This window comes from Hyla sarda, chromosome 1, assembly GCF_029499605.1.
Source record: "Hyla sarda isolate aHylSar1 chromosome 1, aHylSar1.hap1, whole genome shotgun sequence".
NCBI lineage: Eukaryota > Metazoa > Chordata > Amphibia > Anura > Hylidae > Hyla > Hyla sarda.
The window spans coordinates 191827845-191842172 of record NC_079189.1 but is presented as its reverse complement, the minus strand read 5'-3'; the positions used below and the strand labels follow the sequence as shown (position 1 = coordinate 191842172).

The 14328-nt window shown below is 39.3% G+C and overlaps 28 non-coding genes across 28 annotated transcripts; 13 read left to right on the top strand and 15 right to left on the bottom strand.

Moving 5' to 3' along the window:
- Nucleotides 1-1009: 1009 nt before the first annotated feature.
- Nucleotides 1010-1092, bottom strand: TRNAL-CAG (transfer RNA leucine (anticodon CAG)). The gene has a single exon. It is a non-coding gene; the product is annotated as a tRNA-Leu (tRNA).
- Nucleotides 1093-1244: 152 nt separating this feature from the next.
- TRNAF-GAA (transfer RNA phenylalanine (anticodon GAA)) lies at nucleotides 1245-1317 on the top strand. The gene has a single exon. It is a non-coding gene; the product is annotated as a tRNA-Phe (tRNA).
- Nucleotides 1318-1884: 567 nt separating this feature from the next.
- TRNAL-CAG (transfer RNA leucine (anticodon CAG)) lies at nucleotides 1885-1967 on the bottom strand. Its single transcript has one exon. It is a non-coding gene; the product is annotated as a tRNA-Leu (tRNA).
- A 148-nt stretch (nucleotides 1968-2115) lies between these two features.
- TRNAF-GAA (transfer RNA phenylalanine (anticodon GAA)) lies at nucleotides 2116-2188 on the top strand. Its single transcript has one exon. It is a non-coding gene; the product is annotated as a tRNA-Phe (tRNA).
- Nucleotides 2189-2765: 577 nt separating this feature from the next.
- On the bottom strand, nucleotides 2766-2848 carry TRNAL-CAG (transfer RNA leucine (anticodon CAG)). Its single transcript has one exon. It is a non-coding gene; the product is annotated as a tRNA-Leu (tRNA).
- A 152-nt stretch (nucleotides 2849-3000) lies between these two features.
- TRNAF-GAA (transfer RNA phenylalanine (anticodon GAA)) lies at nucleotides 3001-3073 on the top strand. The gene has a single exon. It is a non-coding gene; the product is annotated as a tRNA-Phe (tRNA).
- Nucleotides 3074-3641: 568 nt separating this feature from the next.
- Nucleotides 3642-3724, bottom strand: TRNAL-CAG (transfer RNA leucine (anticodon CAG)). Its single transcript has one exon. It is a non-coding gene; the product is annotated as a tRNA-Leu (tRNA).
- Nucleotides 3725-3876: 152 nt separating this feature from the next.
- On the top strand, nucleotides 3877-3949 carry TRNAF-GAA (transfer RNA phenylalanine (anticodon GAA)). The gene has a single exon. It is a non-coding gene; the product is annotated as a tRNA-Phe (tRNA).
- A 1440-nt stretch (nucleotides 3950-5389) lies between these two features.
- Nucleotides 5390-5472, bottom strand: TRNAL-CAG (transfer RNA leucine (anticodon CAG)). The gene has a single exon. It is a non-coding gene; the product is annotated as a tRNA-Leu (tRNA).
- Nucleotides 5473-5624: 152 nt separating this feature from the next.
- On the top strand, nucleotides 5625-5697 carry TRNAF-GAA (transfer RNA phenylalanine (anticodon GAA)). The gene has a single exon. It is a non-coding gene; the product is annotated as a tRNA-Phe (tRNA).
- A 567-nt stretch (nucleotides 5698-6264) lies between these two features.
- TRNAL-CAG (transfer RNA leucine (anticodon CAG)) lies at nucleotides 6265-6347 on the bottom strand. Its single transcript has one exon. It is a non-coding gene; the product is annotated as a tRNA-Leu (tRNA).
- Nucleotides 6348-6495: 148 nt separating this feature from the next.
- TRNAF-GAA (transfer RNA phenylalanine (anticodon GAA)) lies at nucleotides 6496-6568 on the top strand. Its single transcript has one exon. It is a non-coding gene; the product is annotated as a tRNA-Phe (tRNA).
- A 577-nt stretch (nucleotides 6569-7145) lies between these two features.
- TRNAL-CAG (transfer RNA leucine (anticodon CAG)) lies at nucleotides 7146-7228 on the bottom strand. Its single transcript has one exon. It is a non-coding gene; the product is annotated as a tRNA-Leu (tRNA).
- A 152-nt stretch (nucleotides 7229-7380) lies between these two features.
- On the top strand, nucleotides 7381-7453 carry TRNAF-GAA (transfer RNA phenylalanine (anticodon GAA)). The gene has a single exon. It is a non-coding gene; the product is annotated as a tRNA-Phe (tRNA).
- A 568-nt stretch (nucleotides 7454-8021) lies between these two features.
- On the bottom strand, nucleotides 8022-8104 carry TRNAL-CAG (transfer RNA leucine (anticodon CAG)). The gene has a single exon. It is a non-coding gene; the product is annotated as a tRNA-Leu (tRNA).
- A 152-nt stretch (nucleotides 8105-8256) lies between these two features.
- On the top strand, nucleotides 8257-8329 carry TRNAF-GAA (transfer RNA phenylalanine (anticodon GAA)). Its single transcript has one exon. It is a non-coding gene; the product is annotated as a tRNA-Phe (tRNA).
- A 566-nt stretch (nucleotides 8330-8895) lies between these two features.
- TRNAL-CAG (transfer RNA leucine (anticodon CAG)) lies at nucleotides 8896-8978 on the bottom strand. Its single transcript has one exon. It is a non-coding gene; the product is annotated as a tRNA-Leu (tRNA).
- An 803-nt stretch (nucleotides 8979-9781) lies between these two features.
- On the bottom strand, nucleotides 9782-9864 carry TRNAL-CAG (transfer RNA leucine (anticodon CAG)). Its single transcript has one exon. It is a non-coding gene; the product is annotated as a tRNA-Leu (tRNA).
- Nucleotides 9865-10017: 153 nt separating this feature from the next.
- On the top strand, nucleotides 10018-10090 carry TRNAF-GAA (transfer RNA phenylalanine (anticodon GAA)). The gene has a single exon. It is a non-coding gene; the product is annotated as a tRNA-Phe (tRNA).
- A 567-nt stretch (nucleotides 10091-10657) lies between these two features.
- TRNAL-CAG (transfer RNA leucine (anticodon CAG)) lies at nucleotides 10658-10740 on the bottom strand. Its single transcript has one exon. It is a non-coding gene; the product is annotated as a tRNA-Leu (tRNA).
- Nucleotides 10741-10888: 148 nt separating this feature from the next.
- Nucleotides 10889-10961, top strand: TRNAF-GAA (transfer RNA phenylalanine (anticodon GAA)). Its single transcript has one exon. It is a non-coding gene; the product is annotated as a tRNA-Phe (tRNA).
- A 577-nt stretch (nucleotides 10962-11538) lies between these two features.
- On the bottom strand, nucleotides 11539-11621 carry TRNAL-CAG (transfer RNA leucine (anticodon CAG)). The gene has a single exon. It is a non-coding gene; the product is annotated as a tRNA-Leu (tRNA).
- Nucleotides 11622-11773: 152 nt separating this feature from the next.
- Nucleotides 11774-11846, top strand: TRNAF-GAA (transfer RNA phenylalanine (anticodon GAA)). The gene has a single exon. It is a non-coding gene; the product is annotated as a tRNA-Phe (tRNA).
- A 567-nt stretch (nucleotides 11847-12413) lies between these two features.
- On the bottom strand, nucleotides 12414-12496 carry TRNAL-CAG (transfer RNA leucine (anticodon CAG)). The gene has a single exon. It is a non-coding gene; the product is annotated as a tRNA-Leu (tRNA).
- Nucleotides 12497-12644: 148 nt separating this feature from the next.
- TRNAF-GAA (transfer RNA phenylalanine (anticodon GAA)) lies at nucleotides 12645-12717 on the top strand. Its single transcript has one exon. It is a non-coding gene; the product is annotated as a tRNA-Phe (tRNA).
- A 577-nt stretch (nucleotides 12718-13294) lies between these two features.
- TRNAL-CAG (transfer RNA leucine (anticodon CAG)) lies at nucleotides 13295-13377 on the bottom strand. The gene has a single exon. It is a non-coding gene; the product is annotated as a tRNA-Leu (tRNA).
- A 151-nt stretch (nucleotides 13378-13528) lies between these two features.
- Nucleotides 13529-13601, top strand: TRNAF-GAA (transfer RNA phenylalanine (anticodon GAA)). Its single transcript has one exon. It is a non-coding gene; the product is annotated as a tRNA-Phe (tRNA).
- A 567-nt stretch (nucleotides 13602-14168) lies between these two features.
- On the bottom strand, nucleotides 14169-14251 carry TRNAL-CAG (transfer RNA leucine (anticodon CAG)). Its single transcript has one exon. It is a non-coding gene; the product is annotated as a tRNA-Leu (tRNA).
- Between the last annotated feature and the right edge of the window lie 77 nt (nucleotides 14252-14328).

Genomic DNA, 14328 nt, shown 5'->3' with positions numbered 1-14328 from the left:
CAGCTTAGGTAAAATACCTCAAAAGCCCTATGTTGCATTGTGGTGAATATAATTTTACAAATCCCGTTAGCATTCCATGCCAGTACAGTGTGTAGTTTTCATTCTGAAATTTTTTGTCTCTATATAAAAAACATCTGTCAGAAGTGGGAATCGAACCCACCCCTCCAGAGGAGACTGCTACCTGAACGCAGCGCCTTAGACCGCTCGGCCATCCTGACTTTGCTTTGTATTACACCTCCACCAATGCAAAAAAAAAAAGAAGCCATGCGAGCTGTAAAACCGTTGTTTTAACACATGAAAAAACATCCCTATCGTTGGGGACATTTTGCAACACTGTGCCCTACACCACCATCTGTCAACTAGGTGTATTAGCCGAAATAGCTCAGTTGGGAGAGCGTTAGACTGAAGATCTAAAGGTCCCTGGTTCGATCCTGGGTGTCGGCAGTTTCCTTATGTCTCAAAATCAACTGAAGTAAGTTAAGTCGTTGATGCGTTTAGAGTTTTAGCAGCTTAGTTAATATACCTCAAAGTCACTATTTTGCATTGTGGAGAAAATTGTTTTACATATCCGGTTAGCATTTCATGCCAGTACAGTGTTTGGTTTTCATTTTGAAAATTTTGAAGTTTTTTTTTCTTTATAAAAAGAGACATTTTTACACATGAAAAACCATTCCTATTATTGGGGACATCTTACAATGCTGTGCTCTACACAACCATCAATGCACTAAGTGTGTTAGCTGAACTAGCTCTGTTGGGAGAGCGTTTGACTAAATATCCCTGCTTTGATCCTTGGTTTCAGCAGTTTCATTTTAACTCAAAATCCACTAAAGTGAGTTAAATCGTTGATGCTTTTAGAGTTTTGGCAGCTTAGGTAAAATACCTCAAAAGCCCTATGTTGCATTGTGGTGAATATAATTTTACAAATCCCGTTAGCATTCCATGCCAGTACAGTGTGTAGTTTTCATTCTGAAATTTTTTGAAGATTTTTAGTCTCTATATAAAAAACATCTGTCAGAAGTGGGATTCGAACCCAAGCCTCCAGAGGAGACTGCGACCTGAACGCAGCGCCTTAGACCGCTCGGCCATCCTGACTTTGCTTTGCATTACACCTCCACCAATGCAAAAAAAAAAGAAGCCATGCGAGCTGTAAAACCGTTGTTTTAACACATGAAAAAACATCCCTATCGTTGGGGACATTTTACAACACTGTGCCCTACACCACCATCTGTCAACTAAGTGTATTAGCCGAAATAGCTCAGTTGGGAGAGCGTTAGACTGAAGATCTAAAGGTCCCTGGTTCGGTCCCGGGTTTCGGCAGTTTCCTTATGTCTCAAAATCAACTGAAGTAAGTTAAGTCGTTGATGCGTTTAGAGTTTTAGCAGCTTAGTTAATATACCTCAAAGGCACTATTTTGCATTGTGGAGAAAATTGTTTTACATATCTGGTTAGCATTTCATGCCAGTACAGTGTTTAGTTTTCATTTTGAAAATTTTGAAGTTTTTTTTTCTTTATAAAAAGAGACATTTTTACACATGAAAAACCATTCCTATTATTGGGGACATCTTACAATGCTGTGCTCTACACAACCATCTACACAACCGTCAATGCACTAAGTGTGTTAGCTGAGCTAGCTCTGTTGGGAGAGCGTTTGACTGCTTTGATCCTTGGTTTCAGCAGTTTCATTTTAACTCAAAATCCACTAAAGTGAGTTAAATCGTTGATGCGTTTAGAGTTTTGGCAGCTTAGGTAAAATACCTCAAAAGCCCTATGTTGCATTGTGGTGAATATAATTTTACAAATCCCGTTAGCATTCCATGCCAGTACAGTGTGTAGTTTTCATTCTGAAATTTTTTGAAGATTTTTAGTCTCTATATAAAAAACATCTGTCAGAAGTGGGATTCGAACCCACGCCTCCAGAGGAGACTGCGACCTGAACACAGCGCCTTAGACCGCTCGGCCATCCTGACTTTGCTTTGTATTACATCTCCACCAATGCAAAAAAGAAGCCATGCGAGCTGTAAAACCGTTGTTTTAACACATGAAAAAACATCCCTATCTTTGGGGACATTTTACAACACTGTGCCCTACACCACCATCTGTCAACTAGGTGTATTAGCCGAAATAGCTCAGTTGGGAGAGCGTTAGACTGAAGATCTAAAGGTCCCTGGTTCGATCCCGGGTTTCGGCAGTTTCCTTATGTCTCAAAATCAACTGAAGTAAGTTAAGTCGTTGATGCGTTTAGAGTTTTAGCAGCTTAGTTAATATACCTCAAAGGCACTATTTTGCATTGTGGAGAAAATTGTTTTACATATCCGGTTAGCATTTCATGCCAGTACAGTGTTTGGTTTTCATTTTGAAAATTTTGAAGTTTTTTTTTCTTTATAAAAAGAGACATTTTTACACATGAAAAACCATTCCTATTATTGGGGACATCTTACAATGCTGTGCTCTACACAACCATCTACACAACCATCAATGCACTAAGTGTGTTAGCTGAACTAGCTCTGTTGGGAGAGCGTTTGACTAAATATCCCTGCTTTGATCCTTGGTTTCAGCAGTTTCATTTTAACTCAAAATCCACTAAAGTGAGTTAAATCGTTGATGCGTTTAGAGTTTTGGCAGCTTAGGTAAAATACCTCAAAAGCCCTATGTTGCATTGTGGTGAATATAATTTTACAAATCCCGTTAGCATTCCATGCCAGTACAGTGTGTAGTTTTCATTCTGAAATTTTTTGAAGATTTTTAGTCTCTATATAAAAAACATCTGTCAGAAGTGGGATTCGAACCCACGCCTCCAGAGGAGACTGCGACCTGAACGCAGCGCCTTAGACCGCTCGGCCATCCTGACTTTGCTTTGCATTACACCTCCACCAATGCAAAAAAAAAAGAAGCCATGCGAGCTGTAAAACCGTTGTTTTAACACATGAAAAAACATCCCTATCGTTGGGGACATTTTACAACACTGTGCCCTACACCACCATCTGTCAACTAGGTGTATTAGCCGAAATAGTTCAGTTGGGAGAGCGTTAGACTGAAGATCTAAAGGTCCCTGGTTCGATCCCGGGTTTCGGCAGTTTCCTTATGTCTCAAAATCAACTGAAGTAAGTTAAGTCGTTGATGCGTTTAGAGTTTTAGCAGCTTAATTAATATACCTCATAGGCACTATTTTGCATTGTGGAGAAAATTGTTTTACATATCCCGTTAGCATTTCATGCCAGTACAGTGTTTGGTTTTCATTTTGAAAATTTTGAAGTTTCTTTTTTCTTTATAAAAAGAGACATTTTTACACATGAAAAACCATTCCTATTATTGGGGACATCTTACAATGCTGTGCTCTACACAACCATCTACACAACCATCAATGCACTAAGTGTGTTAGCTGAACTAGCTCTGTTGGGAGAGCGTTTGACTGCTTTGATCCTTGGTTTCAGCAGTTTCATTTTAACTCAAAATCCACTAAAGTGAGTTAAATCGTTGATGCGTTTAGAGTTTTGGCAGCTTAGGTAAAATACCTCAAAAGCCCTATGTTGCATTGTGGTGAATATAATTTTACAAATCCCGTTAGCATTCCATGCCAGTACAGTGTGTAGTTTTCATTCTGAAATTTTTTGAAGATTTTTAGTCTCTATATAAAAAACATCTGTCAGAAGTAGGATTCGAACCCACGCCTCCAGAGGAGACTGCGACCTGAACGCAGCGCCTTAGACCGCTCGGCCATCCTGACTTTGCTTTGCATCACACCTCCACCAATGCAAAAAAAAAAGAAGCCATGCGAGCTGTAAAACCGTTGTTTTAACACATGAAAAAACATCCCTATCGTTGGGGACATTTTACAACACTGTGCCCTACACCACCATCTGTCAACTAGGTGTATTAGCCGAAATAGTTCAGTTGGGAGAGCGTTAGACTGAAGATCTAAAGGTCCCTGGTTCGATCCCGGGTTTCGGCAGTTTCCTTATGTCTCAAAATCAACTGAAGTAAGTTAAGTCGTTGATGCGTTTAGAGTTTTAGCAGCTTAATTAATATACCTCATAGGCACTATTTTGCATTGTGGAGAAAATTGTTTTACATATCCCGTTAGCATTTCATGCCAGTACAGTGTTTGGTTTTCATTTTGAAAATTTTGAAGTTTTTTTTTCTTTATAAAAAGAGACATTTTTACACATGAAAAACCATTCCTATTATTGGGGACATCTTACAATGCTGTGCTCTACACAACCATCTACACAACCATCAATGCACTAAGTGTGTTAGCTGAACTAGCTCTGTTGGGAGAGCGTTTGACTAAATATCCCTGCTTTGATCCTTGGTTTCAGCAGTTTCATTTTAACTCAAAATCCACTAAAGTGAGTTAAATCGTTGATGCGTTTAGAGTTTTGGCAGCTTAGGTAAAATACCTCAAAAGCCCTATGTTGCATTGTGGTGAATATAATTTTACAAATCCCGTTAGCATTCCATGCCAGTACAGTGTGTAGTTTTCATTCTGAAATTTTTTGTCTCTATATAAAAAACATCTGTCAGAAGTGGGAATCGAACCCACCCCTCCAGAGGAGACTGCTACCTGAACGCAGCGCCTTAGACCGCTCGGCCATCCTGACTTTGCTTTGTATTACACCTCCACCAATGCAAAAAAAAAAAGAAGCCATGCGAGCTGTAAAACCGTTGTTTTAACACATGAAAAAACATCCCTATCGTTGGGGACATTTTGCAACACTGTGCCCTACACCACCATCTGTCAACTAGGTGTATTAGCCGAAATAGCTCAGTTGGGAGAGCGTTAGACTGAAGATCTAAAGGTCCCTGGTTCGATCCTGGGTGTCGGCAGTTTCCTTATGTCTCAAAATCAACTGAAGTAAGTTAAGTCGTTGATGCGTTTAGAGTTTTAGCAGCTTAGTTAATATACCTCAAAGTCACTATTTTGCATTGTGGAGAAAATTGTTTTACATATCCGGTTAGCATTTCATGCCAGTACAGTGTTTGGTTTTCATTTTGAAAATTTTGAAGTTTTTTTTTCTTTATAAAAAGAGACATTTTTACACATGAAAAACCATTCCTATTATTGGGGACATCTTACAATGCTGTGCTCTACACAACCATCAATGCACTAAGTGTGTTAGCTGAACTAGCTCTGTTGGGAGAGCGTTTGACTAAATATCCCTGCTTTGATCCTTGGTTTCAGCAGTTTCATTTTAACTCAAAATCCACTAAAGTGAGTTAAATCGTTGATGCTTTTAGAGTTTTGGCAGCTTAGGTAAAATACCTCAAAAGCCCTATGTTGCATTGTGGTGAATATAATTTTACAAATCCCGTTAGCATTCCATGCCAGTACAGTGTGTAGTTTTCATTCTGAAATTTTTTGAAGATTTTTAGTCTCTATATAAAAAACATCTGTCAGAAGTGGGATTCGAACCCACGCCTCCAGAGGAGACTGCGACCTGAACGCAGCGCCTTAGACCGCTCGGCCATCCTGACTTTGCTTTGCATTACACCTCCACCAATGCAAAAAAAAAAGAAGCCATGCGAGCTGTAAAACCGTTGTTTTAACACATGAAAAAACATCCCTATCGTTGGGGACATTTTACAACACTGTGCCCTACACCACCATCTGTCAACTAAGTGTATTAGCCGAAATAGCTCAGTTGGGAGAGCGTTAGACTGAAGATCTAAAGGTCCCTGGTTCGGTCCCGGGTTTCGGCAGTTTCCTTATGTCTCAAAATCAACTGAAGTAAGTTAAGTCGTTGATGCGTTTAGAGTTTTAGCAGCTTAGTTAATATACCTCAAAGGCACTATTTTGCATTGTGGAGAAAATTGTTTTACATATCTGGTTAGCATTTCATGCCAGTACAGTGTTTAGTTTTCATTTTGAAAATTTTGAAGTTTTTTTTTCTTTATAAAAAGAGACATTTTTACACATGAAAAACCATTCCTATTATTGGGGACATCTTACAATGCTGTGCTCTACACAACCATCTACACAACCGTCAATGCACTAAGTGTGTTAGCTGAGCTAGCTCTGTTGGGAGAGCGTTTGACTGCTTTGATCCTTGGTTTCAGCAGTTTCATTTTAACTCAAAATCCACTAAAGTGAGTTAAATCGTTGATGCGTTTAGAGTTTTGGCAGCTTAGGTAAAATACCTCAAAAGCCCTATGTTGCATTGTGGTGAATATAATTTTACAAATCCCGTTAGCATTCCATGCCAGTACAGTGTGTAGTTTTCATTCTGAAATTTTTTGAAGATTTTTAGTCTCTATATAAAAAACATCTGTCAGAAGTGGGATTCGAACCCACGCCTCCAGAGGAGACTGCGACCTGAACACAGCGCCTTAGACCGCTCGGCCATCCTGACTTTGCTTTGTATTACATCTCCACCAATGCAAAAAAGAAGCCATGCGAGCTGTAAAACCGTTGTTTTAACACATGAAAAAACATCCCTATCTTTGGGGACATTTTACAACACTGTGCCCTACACCACCATCTGTCAACTAGGTGTATTAGCCGAAATAGCTCAGTTGGGAGAGCGTTAGACTGAAGATCTAAAGGTCCCTGGTTCGATCCCGGGTTTCGGCAGTTTCCTTATGTCTCAAAATCAACTGAAGTAAGTTAAGTCGTTGATGCGTTTAGAGTTTTAGCAGCTTAGTTAATATACCTCAAAGGCACTATTTTGCATTGTGGAGAAAATTGTTTTACATATCCGGTTAGCATTTCATGCCAGTACAGTGTTTGGTTTTCATTTTGAAAATTTTGAAGTTTTTTTTTCTTTATAAAAAGAGACATTTTTACACATGAAAAACCATTCCTATTATTGGGGACATCTTACAATGCTGTGCTCTACACAACCATCTACACAACCATCAATGCACTAAGTGTGTTAGCTGAACTAGCTCTGTTGGGAGAGCGTTTGACTAAATATCCCTGCTTTGATCCTTGGTTTCAGCAGTTTCATTTTAACTCAAAATCCACTAAAGTGAGTTAAATCGTTGATGCGTTTAGAGTTTTGGCAGCTTAGGTAAAATACCTCAAAAGCCCTATGTTGCATTGTGGTGAATATAATTTTACAAATCCCGTTAGCATTCCATGCCAGTACAGTGTGTAGTTTTCATTCTGAAATTTTTTGAAGATTTTTAGTCTCTATATAAAAAACATCTGTCAGAAGTGGGATTCGAACCCACGCCTCCAGAGGAGACTGCGACCTGAACGCAGCGCCTTAGACCGCTCGGCCATCCTGACTTTGCTTTGCATTACACCTCCACCAATGCAAAAAAAAAAGAAGCCATGCGAGCTGTAAAACCGTTGTTTTAACACATGAAAAAACATCCCTATCGTTGGGGACATTTTACAACACTGTGCCCTACACCACCATCTGTCAACTAGGTGTATTAGCCGAAATAGTTCAGTTGGGAGAGCGTTAGACTGAAGATCTAAAGGTCCCTGGTTCGATCCCGGGTTTCGGCAGTTTCCTTATGTCTCAAAATCAACTGAAGTAAGTTAAGTCGTTGATGCGTTTAGAGTTTTAGCAGCTTAATTAATATACCTCATAGGCACTATTTTGCATTGTGGAGAAAATTGTTTTACATATCCCGTTAGCATTTCATGCCAGTACAGTGTTTGGTTTTCATTTTGAAAATTTTGAAGTTTCTTTTTTCTTTATAAAAAGAGACATTTTTACACATGAAAAACCATTCCTATTATTGGGGACATCTTACAATGCTGTGCTCTACACAACCATCTACACAACCATCAATGCACTAAGTGTGTTAGCTGAACTAGCTCTGTTGGGAGAGCGTTTGACTGCTTTGATCCTTGGTTTCAGCAGTTTCATTTTAACTCAAAATCCACTAAAGTGAGTTAAATCGTTGATGCGTTTAGAGTTTTGGCAGCTTAGGTAAAATACCTCAAAAGCCCTATGTTGCATTGTGGTGAATATAATTTTACAAATCCCGTTAGCATTCCATGCCAGTACAGTGTGTAGTTTTCATTCTGAAATTTTTTGAAGATTTTTAGTCTCTATATAAAAAACATCTGTCAGAAGTAGGATTCGAACCCACGCCTCCAGAGGAGACTGCGACCTGAACGCAGCGCCTTAGACCGCTCGGCCATCCTGACTTTGCTTTGCATCACACCTCCACCAATGCAAAAAAAAAAGAAGCCATGCGAGCTGTAAAACCGTTGTTTTAACACATGAAAAAACATCCCTATCGTTGGGGACATTTTACAACACTGTGCCCTACACCACCATCTGTCAACTAGGTGTATTAGCCGAAATAGTTCAGTTGGGAGAGCGTTAGACTGAAGATCTAAAGGTCCCTGGTTCGATCCCGGGTTTCGGCAGTTTCCTTATGTCTCAAAATCAACTGAAGTAAGTTAAGTCGTTGATGCGTTTAGAGTTTTAGCAGCTTAATTAATATACCTCATAGGCACTATTTTGCATTGTGGAGAAAATTGTTTTACATATCCCGTTAGCATTTCATGCCAGTACAGTGTTTGGTTTTCATTTTGAAAATTTTGAAGTTTTTTTTTCTTTATAAAAAGAGACATTTTTACACATGAAAAACCATTCCTATTATTGGGGACATCTTACAATGCTGTGCTCTACACAACCATCTACACAACCATCAATGCACTAAGTGTGTTAGCTGAACTAGCTCTGTTGGGAGAGCGTTTGACTAAATATCCCTGCTTTGATCCTTGGTTTCAGCAGTTTCATTTTAACTCAAAATCCACTAAAGTGAGTTAAATCGTTGATGCGTTTAGAGTTTTGGCAGCTTAGGTAAAATACCTCAAAAGCCCTATGTTGCATTGTGGTGAATATAATTTTACAAATCCCGTTAGCATTCCATGCCAGTACAGTGTGTAGTTTTCATTCTGAAATTTTTTGTCTCTATATAAAAAACATCTGTCAGAAGTGGGAATCGAACCCACCCCTCCAGAGGAGACTGCGACCTGAACGCAGCGCCTTAGACCGCTCGGCCATCCTGACTTTGCTTTGTATTACACCTCCACCAATGCAAAAAAAAAAAGAAGCCATGCGAGCTGTAAAACCGTTGTTTTAACACATGAAAAAACATCCCTATCGTTGGGGACATTTTGCAACACTGTGTCCTACACCACCATCTGTCAACTAGGTGTATTAGCCGAAATAGCTCAGTTGGGAGAGCGTTAGACTGAAGATCTAAAGGTCCCTGGTTTGATCCTGGGTGTCGGCAGTTTCCTTATGTCTCAAAATCAACTGAAGTAAGTTAAGTCGTTGATGCGTTTAGAGTTTTAGCAGCTTAGTTAATATACCTCAAAGGCACTATTTTGCATTGTGGAGAAAATTGTTTTACATATCCCGTTAGCATTTCATGCCAGTACAGTGTTTGGTTTTCATTTTGAAAATTTTGAAGTAAATTTTTCTTTATAAAAAGAGACATTTTTACACATGAAAAACCATTCCTATTATTGGGGACATCTTACAATGCTGTGCTCTACACAACCATCTACACAACCATCAATGCACTAAGTGTGTTAGCTGAACTAGCTCTGTTGGGAGAGCGTTTGACTAAATATCCCTGCTTTGATCCTTGGTTTCAGCAGTTTCATTTTAACTCAAAATCCACTAAAGTGAGTTAAATCGTTGATGCGTTTAGAGTTTTGGCAGCTTAGGTAAAATACCTCAAAAGCCCTATGTTGCATTGTGGTGAATATAATTTTACAAATCCCGTTAGCATTCCATGCCAGTACAGTGTGTAGTTTTCATTCTGAAATTTTTTGAAGATTTTTAGTCTCTATATAAAAAACATCTGTCAGAAGTGGGATTCGAACCCACGCCTCCAGAGGAGACTGCGACCTGAACGCAGCGCCTTAGACCGCTCGGCCATCCTGACTTTGCTTTGCATTACACCTCCACCAATGCAAAAAAAAAAAGAAGCCATGCGAGCTGTAAAACCGTTGTTTTAACACATGAAAAAACATCCCTATCATTGGGGACATTTTACAACACTGTGCCCTACACCACCATCTGTCAACTAGGTGTATTAGCCGAAATAGCTCAGTTGGGAGAGCGTTAGACTGAAGATCTAAAGGTCCCTGGTTCGGTCCCGGGTTTCGGCAGTTTCCTTATGTCTCAAAATCAACTGAAGTAAGTTAAGTCGTTGATGCGTTTAGAGTTTTAGCAGCTTAGTTAATATACCTCAAAGGCACTATTTTGCATTGTGGAGAAAATTGTTTTACATATCCGGTTAGCATTTCATGCCAGTACAGTGTTTAGTTTTCATTTTGAAAATTTTGAAGTTTTTTTTTCTTTATAAAAAGAGACATTTTTACACATGAAAAACCATTCCTATTATTGGGGACATCTTACAATGCTGTGCTCTACACAACCATCTACACAACCGTCAATGCACTAAGTGTGTTAGCTGAGCTAGCTCTGTTGGGAGAGCGTTTGACTGCTTTGATCCTTGGTTTCAGCAGTTTCATTTTAACTCAAAATCCACTAAAGTGAGTTAAATCGTTGATGCGTTTAGAGTTTTGGCAGCTTAGGTAAAATACCTCAAAAGCCCTATGTTGCATTGTGGTGAATATAATTTTACAAATCCCGTTAGCATTCCATGCCAGTACAGTGTGTAGTTTTCATTCTGAAATTTTTTGAAGATTTTTAGTCTCTATATAAAAAACATCTGTCAGAAGTGGGATTCGAACCCACGCCTCCAGAGGAGACTGCGACCTGAACGCAGCGCCTTAGACCGCTCGGCCATCCTGACTTTGCTTTGTATTACATCTCCACCAATGCAAAAAAGAAGCCATGCGAGCTGTAAAACCGTTGTTTTAACACATGAAAAAACATCCCTATCTTTGGGGACATTTTACAACACTGTGCCCTACACCACCATCTGTCAACTAGGTGTATTAGCCGAAATAGCTCAGTTGGGAGAGCGTTAGACTGAAGATCTAAAGGTCCCTGGTTCGATCCCGGGTTTCGGCAGTTTCCTTATGTCTCAAAATCAACTGAAGTAAGTTAAGTCGTTGATGCGTTTAGAGTTTTAGCAGCTTAGTTAATATACCTCAAAGGCACTATTTTGCATTGTTGAGAAAATTGTTTTACATATCCGGTTAGCATTTCATGCCAGTACAGTGTTTGGTTTTCATTTTGAAAATTTTGAAGTTTTTTTTTCTTTATAAAAAGAGACATTTTTACACATGAAAAACCATTCCTATTATTGGGGACATCTTACAATGCTGTGCTCTACACAACCATCTACACAACCATCAATGCACTAAGTGTGTTAGCTGAACTAGCTCTGTTGGGAGAGCGTTTGACTAAATATCCCTGCTTTGATCCTTGGTTTCAGCAGTTTCATTTTAACTCAAAATCCACTAAAGTGAGTTAAATCGTTGATGCGTTTAGAGTTTTGGCAGCTTAGGTAAAATACCTCAAAAGCCCTATGTTGCATTGTGGTGAATATAATTTTACAAATCCCGTTAGCATTCCATGCCAGTACAGTGTGTAGTTTTCATTCTGAAATTTTTTGAAGATTTTTAGTCTCTATATAAAAAACATCTGTCAGAAGTGGGATTCGAACCCACGCCTCCAGAGGAGACTGCGACCTGAACGCAGCGCCTTAGACCGCTCGGCCATCCTGACTTTGCTATGCATTACACCTCCACCAATGCAAAAAAAAAAGAAGCCATGCGAGCTGTAAAACCGTTGTTTTAACACATGAAAAAACATCCCTATCGTTGGGGACATTTTACAACACTGTGCCCTACACCACCATCTGTCAACTAGGTGTATTAGCCGAAATAGCTCAGTTGGGAGAGCGTTAGACTGAAGATCTAAAGGTCCCTGGTTCGGTCCCGGGTTTCGGCAGTTTCCTTATGTCTCAAAATCAACTGAAGTAAGTTAAGTCGTTGATGCGTTTAGAGTTTTAGCAGCTTAGTTAATATACCTCAAAGGCACTATTTTGCATTGTGGAGAAAATTGTTTTACATATCCGGTTAGCATTTCATGCCAGTACAGTGTTTAGTTTTCATTTTGAAAATTTTGAAGTTTTTTTTTCTTTATAAAAAGAGACATTTTTACACATGAAAAACCATTCCTATTATTGGGGACATCTTACAATGCTGTGCTCTACACAACCATCTACACAACCGTCAATGCACTAAGTGTGTTAGCTGAGCTAGCTCTGTTGGGAGAGCGTTTGACTGCTTTGATCCTTGGTTTCAGCAGTTTCATTTTAACTCAAAATCCACTAAAGTGAGTTAAATCGTTGATGCGTTTAGAGTTTTGGCAGCTTAGGTAAAATACCTCAAAAGCCCTATGTTGCATTGTGGTGAATATAATTTTACAAATCCAGTTAGCATTCCATGCCAGTACAGTGTGTAGTTTTCATTCTGAAATTTTTTGAAGATTTTTAGTCTCTATATAAAAAACATCTGTCAGAAGTGGGATTCGAACCCACGCCTCCAGAGGAGACTGCGACCTGAACGCAGCGCCTTAGACCGCTCGGCCATCCTGACTTTGCTTTGTATTACATCTCCACCAATGCAAAAAAGAAGCCATGCGAGCTGTAAAACCGTTGTTTTAACACATGAAAAAACATCCCTATCTTTGGGGACATTTTACAACACTGTGCCCTACACCACCATCTGTCAACTAGGTGTATTAGCCGAAATAGCTCAGTTGGGAGAGCGTTAGACTGAAGATCTAAAGGTCCCTGGTTCGATCCCGGGTTTCGGCAGTTTCCTTATGTCTCAAAATCAACTGAAGTAAGTTAAGTCGTTGATGCGTTTAGAGTTTTAGCAGCTTAGTTAATATACCTCAAAGGCACTATTTTGCATTGTGGAGAAAATTGTTTTACATATCCGGTTAGCATTTCATGCCAGTACAGTGTTTGGTTTTCATTTTGAAAATTTTGAAGTTTTTTTTTCTTTATAAAAAGAGACATTTTTACACATGAAAAACCATTCCTATTATTGGGGACATCTTACAATGCTGTGCTCTACACAACCATCTACACAACCATCAATGCACTAAGTGTGTTAGCTGAACTAGCTCTGTTGGGAGAGCGTTTGACTAAATATCCCTGCTTTGATCCTTGGTTTCAGCAGTTTCATTTTAACTCAAAATCCACTAAAGTGAGTTAAATCGTTGATGCGTTTAGAGTTTTGGCAGCTTAGGTAAAATACCTCAAAAGCCCTATGTTGCATTGTGGTGAATATAATTTTACAAATCCCGTTAGCATTCCATGCCAGTACAGTGTGTAGTTTTCATTCTGAAATTTTTTGAAGATTTTTAGTCTCTATATAAAAAACATCTGTCAGAAGTGGGATTCGAACCCACGCCTCCAGAGGAGACTGCGACCTGAACGCAGCGCCTTAGACCGCTCGGCCATCCTGACTTTGCTTTGCATTACACCTCCACCAATGCAAAAAAAAAGAAGCCATGCGAGCTGTAAAACCGTTGTTTTAACACATGAAAAAACATCCCTATCGTTGGGGACATTTTACAACACTGTGCCCTACACCACCATCTGTCAACTAGGTGTATTAGCCGAAATAGCTCAGTTGGGAGAGCGTTAGACTGAAGATCTAAAGGTCCCTGGTTCGGTCCCGGGTTTCGGCAGTTTCCTTATGTCTCAAAATCAACTGAAGTAAGTTAAGTCGTTGATGCGTTTAGAGTTTTAGCAGCTTAGTTAATATACCTCAAAGGCACTATTTTGCATTGTGGAGAAAATTGTTTTACATATCCGGTTAGCATTTCATGCCAGTACAGTGTTTGGTTTTCATTTTGAAAATTTTGAAGTTTTTTTTTCTTTATAAAAAGAGACATTTTTACACATGAAAAACCATTCCTATTATTGGGGACATCTTACAATGCTGTGCTCTACACAACCATCTACACAACCGTCAATGCACTAAGTGTGTTAGCTGAGCTAGCTCTGTTGGGAGAGCGTTTGACTGCTTTGATCCTTGGTTTCAGCAGTTTCATTTTAACTCAAAATCCACTAAAGTGAGTTAAATCGTTGATGCGTTTAGAGTTTTGGCAGCTTAGGTAAAATACCTCAAAAGCCCTATGTTGCATTGTGGTGAATATAATTTTACAAATCCCGTTAGCATTCCATGCCAGTACAGTGTGTAGTTTTCATTCTGAAATTTTTTGAAGATTTTTATTCTCTATATAAAAAACATCTGTCAGAAGTGGGATTCGAACCCACGCCTCCAGAGGAGACTGCGACCTGAACGCAGCGCCTTAGACCGCTCGGCCATCCTGACTTTGCTTTGTATTACATCTCCACCAATGCAAAAAAGAAGCCATGCGAGCTGTAAAACCGTTGTTTTAACACATGAAA